The sequence below is a fragment of the Harpia harpyja genome, chromosome 14, assembly GCF_026419915.1.
Source record: "Harpia harpyja isolate bHarHar1 chromosome 14, bHarHar1 primary haplotype, whole genome shotgun sequence".
Lineage (NCBI taxonomy): Eukaryota > Metazoa > Chordata > Aves > Accipitriformes > Accipitridae > Harpia > Harpia harpyja.
Window position 1 is genome coordinate 32,504,893 of NC_068953.1, and position 20,061 is coordinate 32,524,953.

A 20,061-nucleotide genomic window follows, 5' to 3' on the forward strand; every position below is an offset into this window, starting at 1 on the left:
AATCAGAAGTTGCTCCTTCAATTCCAGCGGAGCTGTTTCAGATTAGAGTCATCATCAGCAAAACCTGGGATTAGCCCTGCTCCTAAATAAAACCTGACAAGCTATGTTCAGGGCACAACTGTGACAAATAATCCATGTTTCCTACCTACACTCACTCTGAAGGCCTCTCTCTATATGATAACCCAAACCAGCTGACCTCTTATTTCTAACTTCAGTAAAAATTCCCATTTTACAGCACTTTCCTCCTTGAAAGGCAGTCCCTCGTAGCCTATTTAACTCCATTGTCCCACTAGATTCCATGGGAGAGAGGTGATGGAAAAAAAAGCACCAAGAATTACAGCTGTATCAAGTTTCATTTTAAATCCCTGATGATACCGAATGGGTGGAAATCACATCAACCAGTAGATTACTACATCTTGAATGTAACTCTTAGTTTTGCTGATCCCTTGATTAAAAACCTATAAAAGAATGAAAAAATACAGGAAAAGGTGATGACACTGGCAAGAGATGCGGAAGAACTCCCATACAAGAAGTGACTAAAAAGCTAAGAATTCTTTACCTTGAAATAAGGGATAGCTGAGGTAGACAACAGAAGAGCACGGTCCTGAATTAGCACAAAGATAGCAAGTAGAGAACAAGCATAATTCATTTTACAAGGACTGAAGAGCATCAGGCAATAGATTTAAAAGCAGCAAGAGGAAGTAGTTTTTCCACACAACAGGTTAATAATACCTGTAGAACTCACTGCTGCCAGGTTTTCTGAACTGTTCATGCTTCTAGCAGGAAAAAAATGTTTGGACGAATTAATGGCAAGTGTCAAGGGCTATTAAACGCAGCAGTGTGGACACACTGACGGTTGAAAAAATGTAAAGCTATAGCTGGAGAAGAGATGGCATTCTGAGATTCCCCTCTGCTACAGCGTATACCCCTGTAGCCTGACAACGGAACACGAACAGCTCGAGTGTTGCTAGAATTTAAGCGCAGGAGAGAGCGTAACAAAGCCAGGAGGAGAGCGTGAAGAGAAATACCGAACGCCAAACACAGTTCATGCTTTGCACTCTGTGCTTAGACAGACCAAAAGATCTGGCCCGAAACAAGAACAATTGCGACACGCATTCTTCGCGAGGAAAGTTATTCGCTTCTTTTACTCTCTCATACAAACTGCTGGATTCAGCTCAGACTACGTGCAGTTACTGCTTCTGGTGGGACACCGCGGCAAAACGGAGCAGCTCCTCACACACCCTCTGGATGCAGCCCCGCGAAACCGAGCCTGCAAGGAAAGCAGCTTTGAAATGGCTACTTACGCAGCCAAAACCAGGCAAAAACACGAGGCGCAGGAATCTCGCGGAGCGGACCAGAAAGCTCTCTCACAGCCAGGCGAGACCGAAAGCTCCCCGGGCCGCGGCTTTAAACGCGGACCCAGACTAGAGCAGCCCTCAGCGCGGCCTCGCAGCTCCGGCCACCCCCGAGCCGCGGCCGCCCCGCGGCACTGCCCGCGCACCCCAGCCGCACCGGCACCGCCGTCCGGACGCCCTCTCCGCGCCCCCCCCCCCCCCCCGCCCCCGGCAAAGCGCCGAGAGCCCGCCCGACCCGCTCGCCGCCCACCTGGCGCGGGGCTCCCCTCCTCAGGGCGCTGCCGCCGCGGGGGCGGCCGGGCCTTGCCTCCTCACCGCGCCGCGCCGCTCCGTGCCGGCGTCCCTCGCGGCGCACGTCCCGTCCGGTCGCCCCGCGACGAGGCGCTCTCCGCGCGGCGGGGGCGAGAGGGCTGACACCCGCGCGGACCTCCGGCGCATGGGAGGCGGCGGCCCCTCCGCCGGGAATGCCGGAGACGCGGCTTGCAGGGCGTCCCGCAGGACCCGAGGCAGGTTCCCGGCGGCTCCGGGGCTGAGGGACAGCCTCTCCCCTCGCTCCCGCCTGCCTCCCGCGCAACGGTGAACGGCGGCGCGCTGCCCGCGCCTGCTGCCACCTGGCGGCCGCGCCGCCCCGCCGAGACGCGCCCGGGCGAGGCGCGCAGCCGCCCCGACCCGCCCGCTCTCCCTCCCTCCCTCTCTCACTCCCGCAGGCGGGCCGCCCGCCGGGCCGGCGCTACGACGTGCGGCCCCGCTGCCCCGGGGAAGCCGCCGAATGAGGCGGAGGCCCGCCTGAAAGGAGTCGGGGGCGGGAGGGGAGGCAAAGGGGAACCGCACCTTCCAGCAGCGCCGGTGCGCGGACGTGCGGGGGGGAAGGCGGCGTATGGCGAGGGGTACGACGGCGCCTGGGCGACCCGCCGCCTCCCTCCGGGGCGCGGGCGGGAGCGCGGGGTAGGGAGCGCAGGTGCTACCGCGCCGACCGGCGCGGTAGCACCTGCGCTCCCTACCCCGCGCTCCCGCCCGCGCCCCCACCCCGGTACTATCGGCATTTGGAGGGTGGTATATCGCCGAGTAAGGCCTCCGCAGCGAGCGGCCGGGGCAGGTGCTGAGCAAGGGGGCTGCACAGGGCCCGGGGCTTCCAGCGGGCGGCAGGGGAGCGTCTCCGCTCACAGAGCCGTTCTGCATGTTTATGTAATACAGTATATTACAGTCTATGGTTTCCTCCGTCCCTACAGCCTTACGCTGTTGGCGATGAGGGCACTAACACGCCCCGTGCTGCTGCCCTCAGACGCCACGAGAAAACAGGAGAGAGACGAGTGCCGTCTTCCTACCCACTGGCTGGATTGAAAGACCATCTGCTTCTAGCAAAATTACTCACAGCTAGAAGATAATGCGTGATCCTTGCCAGCGTTTGCCCAAAAGTCTGAGACTTGAAACCAAGCCAGCAACAGCGATACACTGGCACTATGAAAAGGAAACCACAGACGAGCATATATGAGGAGGATCTTTTCTTGATAACTTTTCAGTCAGCATCTGAGGAAAAAATTGGGTTTGTCTCTCTGTTCCTGCTTTACATTAAGCATACTGGACCTAAGATCCCTAAGGGCATTTTTATTGAACAGTGCAATAAAGTGTCCAGCATGAGCTCTAAACCTTAGAACCAGATAGTCACTGGCAACAGTTCATTGCAACATTTAGTTTTATGCTTTAGTAAAACCCCCAGACTATTATTCTTGTGCTGGAACTGACCCAACCAGGTGAACCCATTTGCTTTAAAGCACAGCAAAACAGGTTGTTTTTTCTTGGCAACATTTTGGGCTCGATTACACTTGAACCCAGCTGAACCAGTAAAAGATGATGTGTTGACTGTGCTATTCATTGCACCAAAAAAACCTGCTCCATTCCCAAGCTCACGTATAGCAAGAGACTCTAAGCAAAAGATCTACTGCAGAAAACTTACTTTTTCCTGTACATTCACCAGGCAATTGCCACAGCATAGCACTCCCAAGCAGTTTCAGACGTCTTGTGGGCTCCATGGCAGATCTTGGTTCTAAAAAGACAGCTGTATACAGCTGTATGTTAAAGATTTCTCACAGGCAAAGAAAGGCTGCATTATAACGCTAAGAGAAGGGTAGCTATGCTACCTCCAATAGATCAAGGTCTCGCTTGTAGTAAGTAAATGGGTTTGGAAACCACAGATTTAATCTAGAGAGAATTCCTCCAGTCCATCCTGAGTTATGCTGTGGTTTGGTATCAGGTAAACCTGTCTCTGTGCTTCAGAAGCTAGACTGAATCCTGTTTGGCAGTGGTAGACAATCTAGCAGGAAGCAAATGCTGCGCTACTCTGGCCACGATCTAATGAAGTACATAAATAAGTAACTAATTGCTAAGCCAGGTAGAATGTGGGCAAGAATAGCTCCAGCAGATTACAGTATTTTAGTTCTAATCTCTACTACAAAGTAGATGTTCTACTTCATCTACTCTGCCAAATATACAACTACCGTTTGCTTCCAGGAGAGACACAACTGTGGCCAGATAGACCAGACACAAGAGTTTCTTTTCAAGAGCAAAGACCTAAGGACTTAGGTATTAATAAAGTAATTAATGTACTTAGCCAACATGGTGGGATTGATCTGCTTGAGACAGTTCCTAACTCCTGATACTAGGGGAAAGATTACTTAACCTGTACCAGTCTGAAAATTAGCTACTGAACTCTGTCAGCCCTCAGGGGGATGAAGACTTGCTTCTACATTAAGGGATGCTGAACAGCATTAGCCTCCACCCTGGAAGTCCCAAAGGCCGGTTCGGCTGGGCACTAATAGCATCCGAAGAGTCGGAGCTGTGGTACATTGAAGCAGAGACCACAAGGAGGCCTTTTGGAAAGCCAAGGAATGTACACTTGTCTCTGTTTTCCCCTCCTGTCTCTTTTGCTGCCTTTACTCTAATTTCCCTAATATCTCTCTTGTTTTCTGTTTGACTTTTGGAATGATTGCTCCCTCCCAAGGGCTAATGCAGAGTCCTATCTCTCATCCCTCCATCTCCTCCTTCCCTTGCCGATGAACTGTTCAGAACAGCATGCGTCGTATTTTCCCAGCAGTGCAAGAGGAAGTTGTTGTCATGCTGCTGAGGGGGAGAGGAGCAGTCTTTCCCACACCTTATCTGTGCATCAGAGCAGCTGACACTCAATTTGTTCTGAACGATTGCAGAGCTACGAGTCTCCCCTTCTCATTATATTGCAATGTTATCTGAAGTCTTTCATGATCTCACATAACAAATGTGGCTATCTAAGGAAAAAACCAATATAGTCAGGCTATTGGCTGCTCTTTTCTAAGAGGTGGTCATGAAGGGGATTGTGAAATGGCATCGTTCTTTTAAATATAGAGCAAAACGTAAATGCTTGACAGAAAACAGCATTTATAAGGATTTTAAATGTAATTTTTCCTGCAGTAAACCACAAAGGAAGTGCTTGTTTGAAGTTTTAATTTGCTAGCAGAAGATGCAGTAGAAAATAATGCATTTGAGGGAGGTGTCAACTCACCAAGGAGAGATAGATTCAAGGAGAGATAGATTTGGGAGAGGACAGGAATCAATCTACTGATCATCTGTTCAGCACGTGGTGATCCAGCCACATCTTGTCTCCTTGTGTGAGGGCAGGGATAGCCACCAGCACAACTCACCCAGCAAGTTGCAAAGATTCAAGTTTGAGATGCAAGAGGCATCGGGGTATTTTTACTGCCAAAACTGAAAGACTTCCCTGCCCACGAGCCAGTTCTTTGGCCAGCTGTCCCAGTGAAAGAATAGGAATCTATTTCAGTCAGTTTCATTAAAATCCTTTGGGTTACAGCAGCCTGGGAACAAGACATTAGTGCTACTTTGAAAATTCAGACTAGATTACAGCATAAAATGGTAAGACTGGCAAAGATATAACAGGGTAGAACAGGGGTCTGCCCTGCAGGACTGAACTGCTGCTCACTAGTCACAAAGAAACATCTCGCACTAACAGTGGGAATGAAAGTGTGTGAAAATCCCCATTGGGGTAAGGAAGGAGAGAATCTGAGAAGGAAGATCAGATTGTGGCAGAGTAGGAAGCTAGAGTTTCCCTCCCTTGAATTGTTTCAGCCACTTATTATTTGTTTCAATACTTCTCTGTGAGCCACTAATTGTCGCAGTGGGACCTTTCTGCTTCATTTCCTTCTCTTTGTGAGCGCAGGCGTCAACATTGCAAAGAGTTAGAAATCTGCTGCCTAGTATACAGAAGACAATGTCAAATTTGCAACATGTCTAGCACAGGTCAATAGCACAGTTAAGCCTTGGAAAGTGCCTTCTATACAAGCATTAGATTTTGAGATCTGGGGGGAGAAAAAAACCACTATCGCAAACCCCAAAAACAAACAGAAAAAAAAAATTAAAAATGGAGACATGAGTTAGCTTGCTGGCCTGGAAGAAAGACATTGTAGTTTTTCAAGTTTTCTCTTCATCCCTAGATCTGTTACTCTTTAAGCCAGAATATTTAGTAGAAGGAGTACGTGACACCAGTGGAAAAGAATAGTAGCTAGCTCAGTTGCAGCTTAGCTATCCTGAACAGTAGTGTTTTGTAGTTCACACCCAGACACTGCGTTCATAAAAGCTTTCACTTTATGTCCCCTACCTATGCCTTTCCCCAGTGCTAAGTCAATCGCCCCTGTCAGATCCTTGCCTGAGAACAGCAGAGATGCATAGAAGATGGGAAGTTTTTCCGTTAATAGGTCACGTTATAGGAATTGGAGAACATGCCTGTTTTATACTTATTCTACTTTGCTTGTGCGGGTGAGTTCCAGGAATGGCACTTCACTGGGACCTGCAGCGACTCTGGGCTGTGTTACCACTGCCTCACTCTTAAGGAAAACTCCACAAAGCACAGCAGGGCAAGTTGACTTTCTAGCCAAACAAAAAAAAGACTTCCTCCTCCATAACAAATACTTCTCTTTGGTCACACTGGAGGACTTCTCCATGTTCTGGATAAGCACCAGCCAGATCATCTACAACTATATAGACCACGTCCCTTGCTCCTACTACTGTGCTACATGCAAATACATCGATAGTTTTCTTTAAGTGGACATACTACTTTTTTCCATTGCCTTTTGCTAATCACCATCTTTAGTCCCTTAGAGCTAGTATTACAAAGTTTGTGTCAAATAACCTGTCTACACATGTTTTCTGCTTAAGCCTCCCTTTTAAAACACCTTCTTCACAGCAGGAAATATGAATGAAAGACAAGCAGAAGGTTACATAGATTTAGGTGAAGCAAAAATATGCATTTAGGAAAACATGAAAGTCATTCAACTGAGTGGCCTTTTTAGCTTGTCTTTCTTATCTTTACTATCTAATAGCACGACTGTAGACCTACAGCACACACAGCATGTGCTGTTTTACATTTATTTTCCTTTGTTGTTTCTCAGCTGCATAATTTAAACCTTCTTTCTTTTACTGTATCTGTAAGTACAACACATTCTAATATTTACAAATGGAGAGTGACTTGGCACAATATTGGGTGCAGTCTGTCTGCCATTAGAGAGGCATTCTCCAAATGGGCCTGCCCGCCTCAAGAGCTAGGAGATCTGAGCTGTTTGTTTAAAACCTAACTTCCTCCGAAAATAGCCATTCACAGTTGTAGGTCTATTGACAACTGTTAAATAACTGGAGATTTAGACCAAAACATTGGTTAGAAACCTCTTAGTGACCAACTAGTTATCCCATGATAAGTGGGAGCAAAGGGTGCCCAAGTTGTTCAGAAACAAGCAGCCAGGAAGCAAGCCACTGTGCTAGGCAGAAAGCCTATTAATGCTTAATACTGCCACGGAAAAGAGGTAAGAATTCAACTCTTGGACCTTAGAAATAATCATGGACTTTAGCATCTTCCACAGGTTAGAAACTGTAGATGCCCAGTCACCAACAATCTTTGCCTCAGACATCTTTACCTCCTCTGGATGCAAAGGGACAGTTACAAAGACCTAAGAGTAAGACTCAAAATTTCCTGTATTCTAGCTGAAAAGCAGCTATGAGACAAAGGATAGGAAATGCTGAGAAGAGTAGTTATAAACACCCAACTCCCTCAAGATGCTCCTAAATCAGGGATTTATCAGTGGGAAAACATAAATAGCAGTGCTTGTAGTGCAAATATGTAGTACTGCTTGCCACAACGTGCAGCATGTGGCTAGAAGCTTCCAGTAGAGAAGCTCTGCAGCCAAGATAACCACCTCCGTTAAGCACCAATGATAGGGGGAGAATCCACACACCGGTTCCCCTTGCTCTGCATCTCCTCACTCATTACAAATTTGTGCTTTTCCCCCCATGCTGGAGCTCTACAGTTGAGCTTTCTAAGCAGTGTGAGAATAACAGGATGATATTGAAGAAATTGTTCTTGAGCATGAGCTTTGACCCTTCCAGGCAGTGAATATGAGACACATGGTCTGGACAAGTCCCTGGCACATTAGCTGCCTTTGTGAAGTTATTTGCTGATTCAGAGGTGTGAAACTCTAAAAAACGCTGTGGAAGCAATGGCACTGCTTGTGGTACTGAAACAGCATGGATTCCTCCCAGGCTGTTATGACTTCGTAAATATTGACTTTGGATAAATCTTCTGACAAAATTCTGGGGTTGGGCTTTTGGTTTTGTTTTTTTTTTTTTTCTCTTTTTCCTCCCAAGTGGGTTCCCAGAGCTAATTTGCTTAAGGCAACATACATGACACAAGAATAAGCCCTTTGAATAGTGATGCAATTGCTTGGTCATGAAATGAAAAAAGGCTGGATTTTGATTGATAGTTGGACGTCACGCTGTTTGTTTGATTTACTCTGGATTCTTTGTCACCTCAGTGCTATTCCTGCCAACACATGTCAGAGCACTATTGATTATGGGCTGAAATACTGTTTTAAAGTCTTTTTTGAATTTTACACTTACCAGTTTTCCTCTTTCCCCACCGCCCCCCCCGTCCCCCCAGGAAGCAATGCAATTTTACCCATGAATCTTTTTTCTTTAAGAAATCGTCTAAGCTACAACTAGGCACAAGCTGGGCCTTATTCTTTTTATCATCTGCAGCAGTGTGAAAATTAAAGCAACATAATTTACTTCAGTGAAATGATACCTATACAGTTCATTAGAATTAGGTCTAATATACTCCAGAAAAGTACTATTTTTCAGTCTGCAACATCATTGTAATTGCCTTAGTACACGACTATACTAGTTAGCAGTCATGACAGCTGTCACCCAATCAACACCAGCACACGATTCTCCCAGTGTTATGCACAGGAAAGCCCTGGTCCAGTGCAAAAGTGTCAGGAAGTTACAGTGAAGACAAGTACATCGAGGAACTAACAGCTTCCCTGATTTGGAGGGAAAATTAGACACTTCTTCACCTAGAAAAGCACTTCAGTGTTAATTGTGCTTATGTGTTTTGCTGAATTGGGCCCAGATTTCTAGTCTTATTCTCAACAGAACAGGTTGAAAGAAGAACCAAGAGAAGAATGGGGGCAGACAATAACTACATCTGAGAAGACAGGAGATTAAATATGACATAAAGCACTTAGCTATGCTCTCCCTTGGCAATGGCAAAGGCCGCTTGGTAGACTCCAGCAATATTTTCAGGAATGCAAGAGTCAAGTATTAATATATAATTTGTACTCATTATTTCTTGTCCCTGCACTTCAGCACACATCACTGCACCTATATCAGGCACACCACACCCACTCCCTCCCCCGACTGAACTCACATATCTAGCTTGGAATAGAGGCTGTTTTCAGACAGTTATTTTCTTCAACATTACCCACTTTCCTGATTTAATGATTCATGGCTGAACTTAAAATTATCTGAAAACCATTGCCACTGAGAAAAACTTTAGTATCCATCCTCAAGCACTCACCGAATGTCTAACCTGGAGAACAACATCCAGAGATCCAGTCTCTGTGATATGGCTCTGATCAGATACTTTGAATGCAAGTCATTGGCAGGAACACTCCTGTCATCATTTCTTGTCATGCTGTTTGCTGGCAACTTGATGCTAAATAGTTTAACGTTTGTATCAGCAACTCAATCAGGATATTAATTTGAAGCAGAAGAGAGTTGTTTACCAAAAATAAATAAAAGGCTTATGGATGATGTAAGTACTGAGCTATGGGGCTTGCCTCCCCATACAGTGGACATGCCTAGATGTTTTTCCCCTGATTCATGAACACAGTTGGACCACAGGCAACCTGCATACTGACCTGCAGGCAAATCTTATGTCAAAACATTGGTCTATCCTCAAAACATTTCCAATGGATGAGGAACAGCATGAAAGAAAACACTGTGGCTGCCCCCTCCCCTGTACCTCCTGAGCATTAACAGGTCTGCATCATCTTTTACTCTCACTGGAGGGTGTTAGCCCTCATATAGTCAAGCTTTCCATTCTGCACTAAGAAGAATAAAAGTACAATTTAACACTGTGTACAGACTGAATTATTAGGCTATTAAAGAGAGAAAAAGACAGGACAGTGGAAAATGGACATGTGCTCAATCTCCCTTTTTGAAAAGAAGGGGGTTTTTTGGGATGAGGCATATGTGCGCAGCAGTTCAGAGAGGGTACGTACAAGTTATCCTTGTACATAAATGGTCACGGCCAAGACTATCCAGCTGCTTTGTAACACACTTTCTACACTGTGAAAAGTCATCTTTACAGCCAAATCCCTATGAGCATAGTCTGAACGAGATTTTACCCTGTCCTCTGCAGAAAGAGGGAGTAATTTTGCGGCAAGAAACCAAGACATGTTCCACATAACTCATGAACAACAATTCCCTCATCTAATAAGCCCACCCTAGGGTTTATTCTTGAAAAGTTTACCAGCAGAGTAACTAGAAGTCCTTAACGCACTTGAATATATTTTCTATGCTAGAGATTCAGACCATAGATTTAGCAATATATAATCTAGCAACTACAGGATACACAATTTTTAACTGCTTAATATTCAACGTTTAACTGAGTCTGATTAACTACAAGTGCCAAACACAGTACAAAACACAGACTCTTCCTTTTATTTCAGTTTGGGCTCTTAAGAAGCATTAGACTGTAGTGAATTGTTGAAATCCTGCCTTTTTTTTTCTCTTTATTTATCCCTACATAGAGATGTAAAACAGGTTGTTAGTATAGTCTCCTCCCTGCCTTCCTCCAAACACCTCACACAAATAACAGATATTTCATTGCAGGAAGTATCTTTTCCCTGAGATGATACAGCATAGTTGAGCTACGTAAGAATCTCGGGTGGCACAGCCTATCCAGCCTGACTGTGTTTCTTCCATCTAGCTGTGCAGAGCCCCATCTATCTCCAGCTTGCTCCCTGGCCAGGCATACCACAAGGATGAGCTGTCAACATGAAGCTTGACCCAAACAGAGCTGGACTCCACACAGCCAAAGGCTGAGCCCCAGTGATAATCCCTCCCAACAAGCACTTGTGCAGCAGCTCGTTAGCTGCCTGTTCTCTGCCTGCCCTCTAAAGTAACACGCGATCTGGCCTCCCAGAAAAGCTGTTGCTTCTAAAACGTGAATCAAATTTAATTTATCTGCTACAGTAATATAAAGGGAGAAACGAAGGGGGTGGGGAGGAGAAATAAAATATTCTATTTCACTTAAAGATTAACATGAGGATAATTTAGTAAACTAGACTTCATATGTTATCTTTCTTTGTCCATAATGTAAACAAAACTCAGTTCACTTCAAGTAGATGGTCTATAGACTCCAAGCACTTGAAACAAGGGATGAGCACAGGCACACACAACTGGATGAGGAGGATAGGGTTCTTGGAACATCTCAGTGTAGGCATATTCTTAGGGCTATTATGCGCTACATACAGCATAACAAAACACCTGAACTCTGCTTCACTGATCTACCTTCCTTAAAACCTAATCTATGTAATATAAACATCTGTTCAGCAGGACAATTATACATGTAAGTATATATTTATATATATACACACACAAACAGAGCCTCAGATTAGATAGTTTCTCACATTCTATAAAGAAGTAAATAGAAGTACTATTGTGGAAGGCACTTTTCTCATGTTGGAAGAACAACTTAGAGATGTTTAGAGAGTGAGTGCAATACACCTCGGTATCTAAATACCTTGTAATTCCCAAATTCCTTAGAGTAGGCATTGATTATTTTTTTCAGGAAAAATATTTCCTTCTGCATTTCAGCTGCACAGAGAAGAAAAGAAGTTTACACGTAGCTTTGAACAGATGTGTTTACAGGCACAAAAGAAGAAAAACATAACCTTACAGCTACATAACAATTTTTCTATTTGTAGTGTTTCTGGATGTTAACTTCACAGTTCCTGTAGTTTATTGCAGTTCTGTGGGGTTAATTAAAATCCTTCTACAAAATCAGATAAACAAGAGATAAACAGAGGAGGGAAAGTGTGCATTTTATGTACTGTCTATTCATCTTGAGTGAAGCCTGCCCCATGTGTACAATCAAACATCTGTGGAAAGTCTGCACTTCGACCAGAGCAATCACTCCTTGCATTCCAGTTTTGGTAGCTGGTTCTTTTCTTGAATTTCGTGTGTGTGTATGTATGCATGCACACATATGTGGTTTCAGCATAATTTTCACAAATTAAAATGTAAGGCAGTTTCCATGACATTTTATTAATGTAAAAGTCCTTACATTGTAGACAGATAATGTTTTAGACCTTCTACTCTGAGATTTTATAGGAATTAAGAAGCAGCCTTTGTAAGTCATATGTACCAGTCACATACTGATGTGAGAACAATCAATACAATCAAATAAACCAATCTAGATTCTATTTACCCTCTACATATGTATAGGATTTTCCAATACATGAGATGATCCAAAATGGAATTAAATCAATGAAGAAATACCATATGGATTTCAGCCAGCTGGGTCAGACCCTTACATCGCAAGCAAGAAACAGCTTACGTTCAACTTTTAAGTAATCATTTTATACAGAAAGATGGGCCCATGATTGCTTAAGTGGTCATATTCCTCAGGGCTCTGAAGAGCACAGTTTGCTTCCTAGTTGTGGTATCTCCACCTGTCAAAGTCATTCATTGTGGTAACTAAATGTTACTCCTTTTGATGAAACCTGGCATTTTACTCTTCTCAGGTATAACTTGCAACATACAGAATACAGAATGGCACTGATAAGCTCTGAATGAAATTTCTTTAGTCACACCAACATCCTTGCCTGGGGACTTTGAGAGCTGTGAGATGAACTGAATGTTTTAGGCCAACATCACCACCGAGTTAAAAGAATCATACCAATAGGGGAGGCACATCTACTTCTGGCTGAGAAAGAAGAATCTGCCTAGTTCTCTGTACATGAACCTTCAACAGACAGATGCAAAGAGCTACAATGAATTCTGCCTGTTCTGCCTTCATTTGTCAAGTTTGAGCAGCACCCATGGGTGGCAAGAGTTCCACATCTACATTCATGGCACACAACTGTGTTGTGGTAAACACAGAACAGAGTAAAACATCTTCACTGAAATAGCATTGGTGCACACCTCAGCTGTGCAATTTAGGAGGCGGGCATTGTGTAAAAGAACAGAAAAAAATTATGGTAAGAGTAGCTCTTTGCGTAACACATTTTTAGATACTTTTACCTGAAGTCAAGATAGATCTTTCAGGTCATTGAGAAGACAGATATTTTATTTAAATTTTGAAGATAATTTTTGATAAATCATTCTGTGATGCTGCAGTTCCCTTGATCTGGTAGGGCACTACCATATTCTAAAATGACACAACAACCAGTAAGAGAATGTGCCTCTGCTAACATTAATCTCTGTTGCTACAAAGTAACAGTTCTCCAGTATAGCATCTCAGATAATATGCAGTATTTTTGGTACTTACGTAACTACCAAGTAGGTTGCAGCAAAACAGACTTTTTTACAGGCTATTAAAATTGCTCCAAGTCACTTGGTTATTACTTTCCATATTATTATGTAATTTACTTCCACTATTTCTTTAGCAACCACTACATCTTTTGGAACATTTTGCAGCTCAGAGCCAGAGACAACTGGACCAACTCCCTAAATTCCATACTGCACCACTGAAGCATCTGTACATCTTGCCTACCTTATGTCATGTTTTTCCAGGGTTCAACATTCACCTATAAAAAACAGCGTAGTTCCATTTATTTTTCTTCAACAGCCTTCCTTTTGAAAGTTTAGCATTTTCTATTAAAATTATGGAATTAATTTCAACTTTCAGAAAGCTAGAGAGAAACCTACATCTCTCTATATATTATATATACTGTCTGCACAGTGAGTTAGAGCCTAAGCACAGCTTGTCAACAGAAGTAGCTAGAGCCAAGTCATAACCTCCACTTTAAGGTGTGGACTAGATGAAAGAAACAGAAAGTGCATTACAATGCCCAGAAATCTATCGGAGGTTGAGAGAGATCTTCAATCTTAACTAGCACTATGCTCTGCTTCCGGTGTTCCCAGGGTACCGTGCATTTGGGGATTCCAGGTTACAATGGGGTGTAGCTGGCTGGAGCAGAAGTGTAGCCAGAGAACCCTGGCTCTGCACAGCTGAGGTTTTTGACACATCATAGAAATGCTCTGCAGAAGTAACTCTGAGTCAAGTACAATGTTTGTTTTTCTACCTGCACAAACTCACAGTTCCCTAGTATGTGCAATGAAGAATATGAAGCTGTTCAGCTAGGGCATTCTCTTTTAGATGGGGCGATTCTATGCGTACTTTGGGATCTAGAGAATTTCCTTACAGATTACGAAATAATTAGTTGGCCAGAGATCCAGCCCTGGACCCATTCAGTAGGAAGGCAAACTTTATTCCCTCACAATCTCTGACTGGAGCTGGATAGAAAGCTGGGTTTTTTTAATCCCTAGGGGAAAGTTGATAGTTTTGAGATGATGGGTTTTCCAAAGAAGTTTAAGTTACAGTAAAAAAATTATAAGTTTCCTATTTGTTTTTTCTATACTTTTCTGGTTTTCTCACTTTTGTCCTATAGTGTCCCCTAGAAAGAAAAGAGTTTGGGGGAAAAGAGGTTGGGGAAGGAAAAGAGAATGAAAGTGATCTTCCCGCCCCACTAGTTTTCAAGTATTTAATAAAAACTGTTTCTTAATTGGAGAAAAGATGGAGATTAGTAAGAAAATGTGTAAGTGCAAAACCAGCCTTTTTCTAATTGCTAAGATAATCCAAATGTAACCCAGAAGAGTGTCAAGATTCAAACTGTAAAGCACAATCCATCAAAGTCATGAAAGGCAAATAATTACAGAGCTTTTGGAATTCCAAGATTACTGTTAGTACAAGGTAAAACCAAGCTCCAAAAGAACTTCTTTAGCAGCAGGCAGAAGAAAACTTATCATAAACTTTTGATAACCCAAAAAATAATGAGGCCTTTTGAACTTTGCTGACAGCAGATGGAAATATCTGTGGAAAAAAGAAAAAAAATAAACCAAACAAAATCTAAACACGCATGATTTAGAAACACTTCTGCTTCAGAATCGCAGTAGACTGATGCAGCAAATACTATAATGTTGTACGGGATTAGAACTCCAAGCAATGAAAAAGCAATGGGAGTACAATGTTCTGGAATTATAAAACTTACAAGAATTAAACTGAATTTGTGACAAAATTGTTTTTAAAAGACATTGTTGGGTGGGGTGGTTTTTTTGGGGGGGGTGGGGTGTCTACCAGAATGCACTACAAGGTCTTTTAGACCCATACCAAAGACACTGACTGACACCATTTAGTGTCTAAAAGAAGATGAAAAATTACTTCTGTGGTCACCTGTGTAAAAAAGAAGTGGGAAGTAAAAAGTGGGGCAGATAAATGAAGTCAGATGCAGGCCATTTCATAGTAGGTACTACTAATTTTAGGTTCTTTTAATCAGATTAATTCTGATTCATATTACTTTGGGCTTGGACAGCAACATCAAAAGTTACCCTAGAAAGCTCAATTGTAAGAAGTGCTAGAATCACTACTGTTGAAAAGTGAGAATATCAAACTTCAATTGCTAAAAAGGTTCAATATCTTCCAAAAGAAAAATTCCCAGTATCTTGCAAAATTAGGTGTTTCAGCAGATAGATACAATTTTTCCAAATATGCTCAGATGAAGTCTTTTTTACCTGGTAGTAAATGAAGTTCTATACAACTTCTACTGTTGAGACATCAAGACATAAAATCAAGGGCTATCGATCTAGGTAATAAAAGGTGTGTTAGGTTGCAAACACATTAGTGTCCTTTGCATTGTTCAAAAATGGTTCAAATTAAATTAAATCCTTTATCTCAGCCATGACTGTTGTGTTGAGAGCATCTTTTTAGCCAGGAAGTACAACGGCCTAGTATTTCAAAGGCATTTATCTTGAGTGTGTTCTGTATACACACTGTTCAGAAGTGGGTAGTACCTAAATAGTCAAAAAGCAACTGTACAAGCAAACTCAGTTTTTCTTCATCAGGTTCCACAGGACACCCAGCCTGCCTGTGGAGTGTAGGTTCTCAAAGACCCTGCCTGCTCTTCTACTGCTCTCCTACTGCACCAAGTTCCTGTCCAGAAAGACGGATCTTTGAATCACACAGCTATGGGTAACCAAAAACAAAGAACATGAGTCGGAGCAACACTTCTATGATTTTGTACCTTGCTAGTTGCAACTGTAGCAACATCAGGTCATTGCTCAAGTGGGGCAATAAATCAGAAGCCCACATACTACAAGTAATAGTGCATATATGATGTAGAAGCCAGTTGTACAGATCCTGAAGCACACCTCATGAAGAGTTCAGCGCCCTTCATTTACCAATAAAGCTACTGCCTCCCCACTTGCTTCACCATGAAGTTACAGGATAAGCCAGCAAAGACCATCTGCCCATCCTTGCACAGGGCAGAGTAAGATTATGGTCAAGTGCAGACATCTTCCAGAGATATTGCTTAGTTGGCTAGATAACAAATACAACATGAAACTCAACCTGCTATAACAGACCCTTCAAGAGCATACACCTTCTCTATATAACCTAGAATAGCTTACAAAATACCAAATCTTGACATGTGTACTGGGCCATGTTTTATCAGACAAGATTTGGAATATGCATTACTTAGAAGCAAACACCTTTTTAACAGAAAGAGGAAAATATATCTGTGTCTCCTTTTACAAAGAGAATGGCTGTTGTTTGAAGATGGTCATAAACTTCAAAAGATAATAATCTTTGATGGGAAGAACCTATAAAAAAAAAAAAAGAATCAAACCTTAAAACTAACTGTTAAGTATGTTTCAGGAAATAATACCATTTCACTGCAGGAGATAGGGGAACATATAACAAACACCAAAAACTGTAGTGCATCTATAACAGCTTTGTAACCACCACAGAAATCAAAGGTTCTCACACATCAGTGGATTGTTTGACAAGGTGGAAGAACTGTCTCTTCCTAGAGCCCTATCTTAAAGCGAGCCCAAACCCTACTCAGCTTGGCTGTCCAAGGATGACAAGTTATGAATGAACTCTAAGAAAAGAGATAATGCATCATCCAAGGATATCATAATTCTGCACTTTCAAGGCTCCCATGAGACTGGAGGACCTCATGGCCCATCACACAAAATCAACACAAAATAGAGACTCAACACATCACTTAATCAGAATTACTTGTACTTTTTTTTTTTTTTTTTTTTACTATCCTTTGGAAATATGTCCCTCCAGGGAATCCAAAAGCATTCTAGATCTTTTGTCTTCTGTTTTGCTTTTGCTAGGGCCCTGGCCTGTAGAGCCATCAAAACCATTATGAAAGGCCTCTTAGCTCAAAGGAAAGCAGGAAAACTTTTCCATAGACTTCTGAAGAGTAGCCCTAAGACCTGTTACATTCAAGACACAATCAGTAACATTTATAAACACACAACATCCAACTTTTTAAATCCTTATGGCAATGTACAGGGTTGTGAGAATCACATGTTGACACCCAGCATTCTCACACTTTTCTTCATGACAGGATACCAAGGCTAGGAATAACAGAGCACTTTTTTTCTGTTGAGGAAGATAGAAAGGCTGAAAGTGACAGGACATGGGAGTGAGAAGTAAAAAGTCTTCCCTAGACTAAATAACATAGAAAAGATTCTTCTATTCCCTTTTAAAACACAGAAGGCTTCAAATGTGTCCATTCTGTTACAGACACTCACACCTGCCTACACCATTTTGCTTGGCTCACGGCATATAGTAGTGTGTCATGGGAAAGAGGAGCACTTACAAAGCCCAGCTGCAACATAACAAGGTGAGTCATGATCCAGATGTGTATCACTGATAATCACACACCTTGAGAGAGAAGCCAGAGCACCAAGAAGCAGATGAGAACTGCAGTCCCCTAGATGCTGAAGGATGAATTAAACAACAAGTCAATCAAAAGTAAGTGACAGAAGAAATCTGTATCAGCTTCCTCCCCTACTTCATCTCCCACGGACAGATTTTCATCCAAGGTCTGATGCTGTCTAGAAAGCTTCTGCCAGCTCATCTTGAACAACCACCACTCCGCTTGAAATAGAAAAAAAAAAAAAAGTTCCTAGTTGTTGAAAGCTTTCCAGGGTGCCAACATTAACTGCCAACTCTTGTTGAAGTGGTCCCCATTTCTTACTCCTATGCTTCTTTACTGTTTTTTTTTTACTGTCTGCTCTCTCATAAGGGTAAATGCTTAAACAAACATAAAATAGATACATATATATGCACACAGAGAGACACAGAATCTATTCCTAATCTTGCCATTGCTGCAACCCTTTTAGTTTTAGAAAAAGGAGCCTGGACATATTTTAATCACAAAAAGCTAATTCGATAAATCTGGCCTGATTTGTTGTTTATACGATAAATTGCTGCAATGGTTTTACCTACCACACTGCTGGTTCTGGCCCACAAAGCAGATATGAGTGCCAGGTCGAGCTTGGTCATACTCCCTCCTCAGTATTTACTCCGATAGTCATTCCTTTACCCTCCCTGTTCTTCTATGACTGTGGGTACTCACTGTCACAGGACCACAAACATGAAAACTTCTGAGGCTATAATTCTTGTTCTTTTACAGCATTGGTTTTTTGTTTGGTTTGTTTTCAAACAGAAAAAGAAACCCACTGCTGTTGCCAGTACGTACCTTTCAACAGGTTTGTTTCTAACTCCAACACACTGTTTTTGATGCCAGTGCACTGCTTTACCAGTCAATAATGTGCTTATTCACCCCTAATGAAGGGTGACAGAAAAGTTCAGTAATCAAGGGACAACCAGCATCACTTATCCCCTCATCACAACTGCCAGGCAATAGGAGATGTGGAGCTTGTTGTCAAGTCACAGTTCTAATAATGCTTTCAAAAGCAAACCGCTGCTCAGCACTGGCCAAGTATGCATCTTACCCATTTTCCCTGTACTCTGACTTGTTATCAAAGTTATGATGTGTGAAGATAAAGCTGATCAAAAATAGCATGGACTTTATGTTCAAGCCAGAAGTTACTTCTCAAGCCCTGTAGTACAAAAATAATCCTAAATATCAGTTGAAGATTATTATATAATAAACTACACCCTGAAATGTGACTTGAGAAATCTGATATATATTTTGCAATATCGCTGAAGAACAATATGCTATAGGGGCTTAAGTCATCAAGTCAGCCTCTCAGTACCATCATAAATTGTGCAGCATTATGCTCTACTCAGGCACAAAATAAAAGTCACTGACAGAAAACACTGATTGAGGTAGGCCATTCCTCTGCCCACCTGAATTGTTCCTATACTACATTTTGCTAGTCCATTTTAGTTTTTAAGTCTCAAGGAACAGGAGCAACATTTTAATTTTGCCTGTAAAACTACCCTACGTTTTAGCCTAAGTCTTTTCCTTGCCTTCGAGATATTAAATTCACATCCAAATTCACCTCCTTCCTGGAATTTGCCTAGATGTCATTAATCTAAGGAGAGAATTTTGTCACAGCTGGAGTTAGTAAGCATCAGCTATGGACAGCAAAAAGAAATAACTCCCCAAAGCTTATGTGCAGACATTCTGGCACCTAAACACAGACTAAACTATTTCTATACTGTCCTTGCAATCTCACTGTATTTCTTGTATTTAATCAAAATAGCTATAATTTTCTTAATGTCTTTAAATTTATGACTACTTGTCTTTCTAGTACCTTCATTTGTGTCTATGTTATTAAATTACCCAATAATTCTACTTCAAAGATAGGTTGAATAACCAAACCCACAGAGGCTATGAATCTTGTAATCACAGAATCATAGAAAATGCTAATGGCAGGGACTCTAAGGACTTCTATTCTGCCCCACAGCAGGATCAGATCTACCTGACAGTTGCCTGTTAGAGCTGTTCTTAAAAGCTCAAGTCACAGAGACTTTACAATCTCCCAAAGAAAGAGGAGTACCTTATCCCTAACTAAGCATTAGCCAAAACTAAGCATTAGCCAAAACTAAGCAGAATTTATCTTATTGCAGTTCAAGTTCTTTATCTCTTTTCCTATCAGAACTTGAAAACACATTATTCTTTCTACTTTGCAGTAGTTTTCTAGGTATCTGAAGGCATTATTTAAGTATTGATCAGTAGGGATAGCAACAGTGAATCAAACCCTGGTGCCCTGAAATTAGTGAGAGTTTCTAAACAGCAGAGCCAGGTTGCCATCCTTATTTATAAGCTTTTAAAAACTGAGCATCTATAACTTGCTGCCCTAATATACTGTGAAGCTTTAGCCTATGTTAACAAGA

At 42.4% G+C, this 20,061-nt stretch overlaps 1 protein-coding gene across 1 annotated transcript in view; it reads right to left on the reverse strand.

The window, feature by feature from the left end:
* THSD4 (thrombospondin type 1 domain containing 4) overlaps nucleotides 1–1,889 on the reverse strand; it is a 339,077-nt gene extending 337,188 nt beyond the window's left edge. The window contains exon 1 of the mRNA XM_052808192.1: nucleotides 1,606–1,889. The gene's annotated coding sequence lies outside the window, so the exon portion shown is untranslated. The remainder of the gene's footprint in view (nucleotides 1–1,605) is intronic.
* Between the last annotated feature and the right edge of the window lie 18,172 nt (nucleotides 1,890–20,061).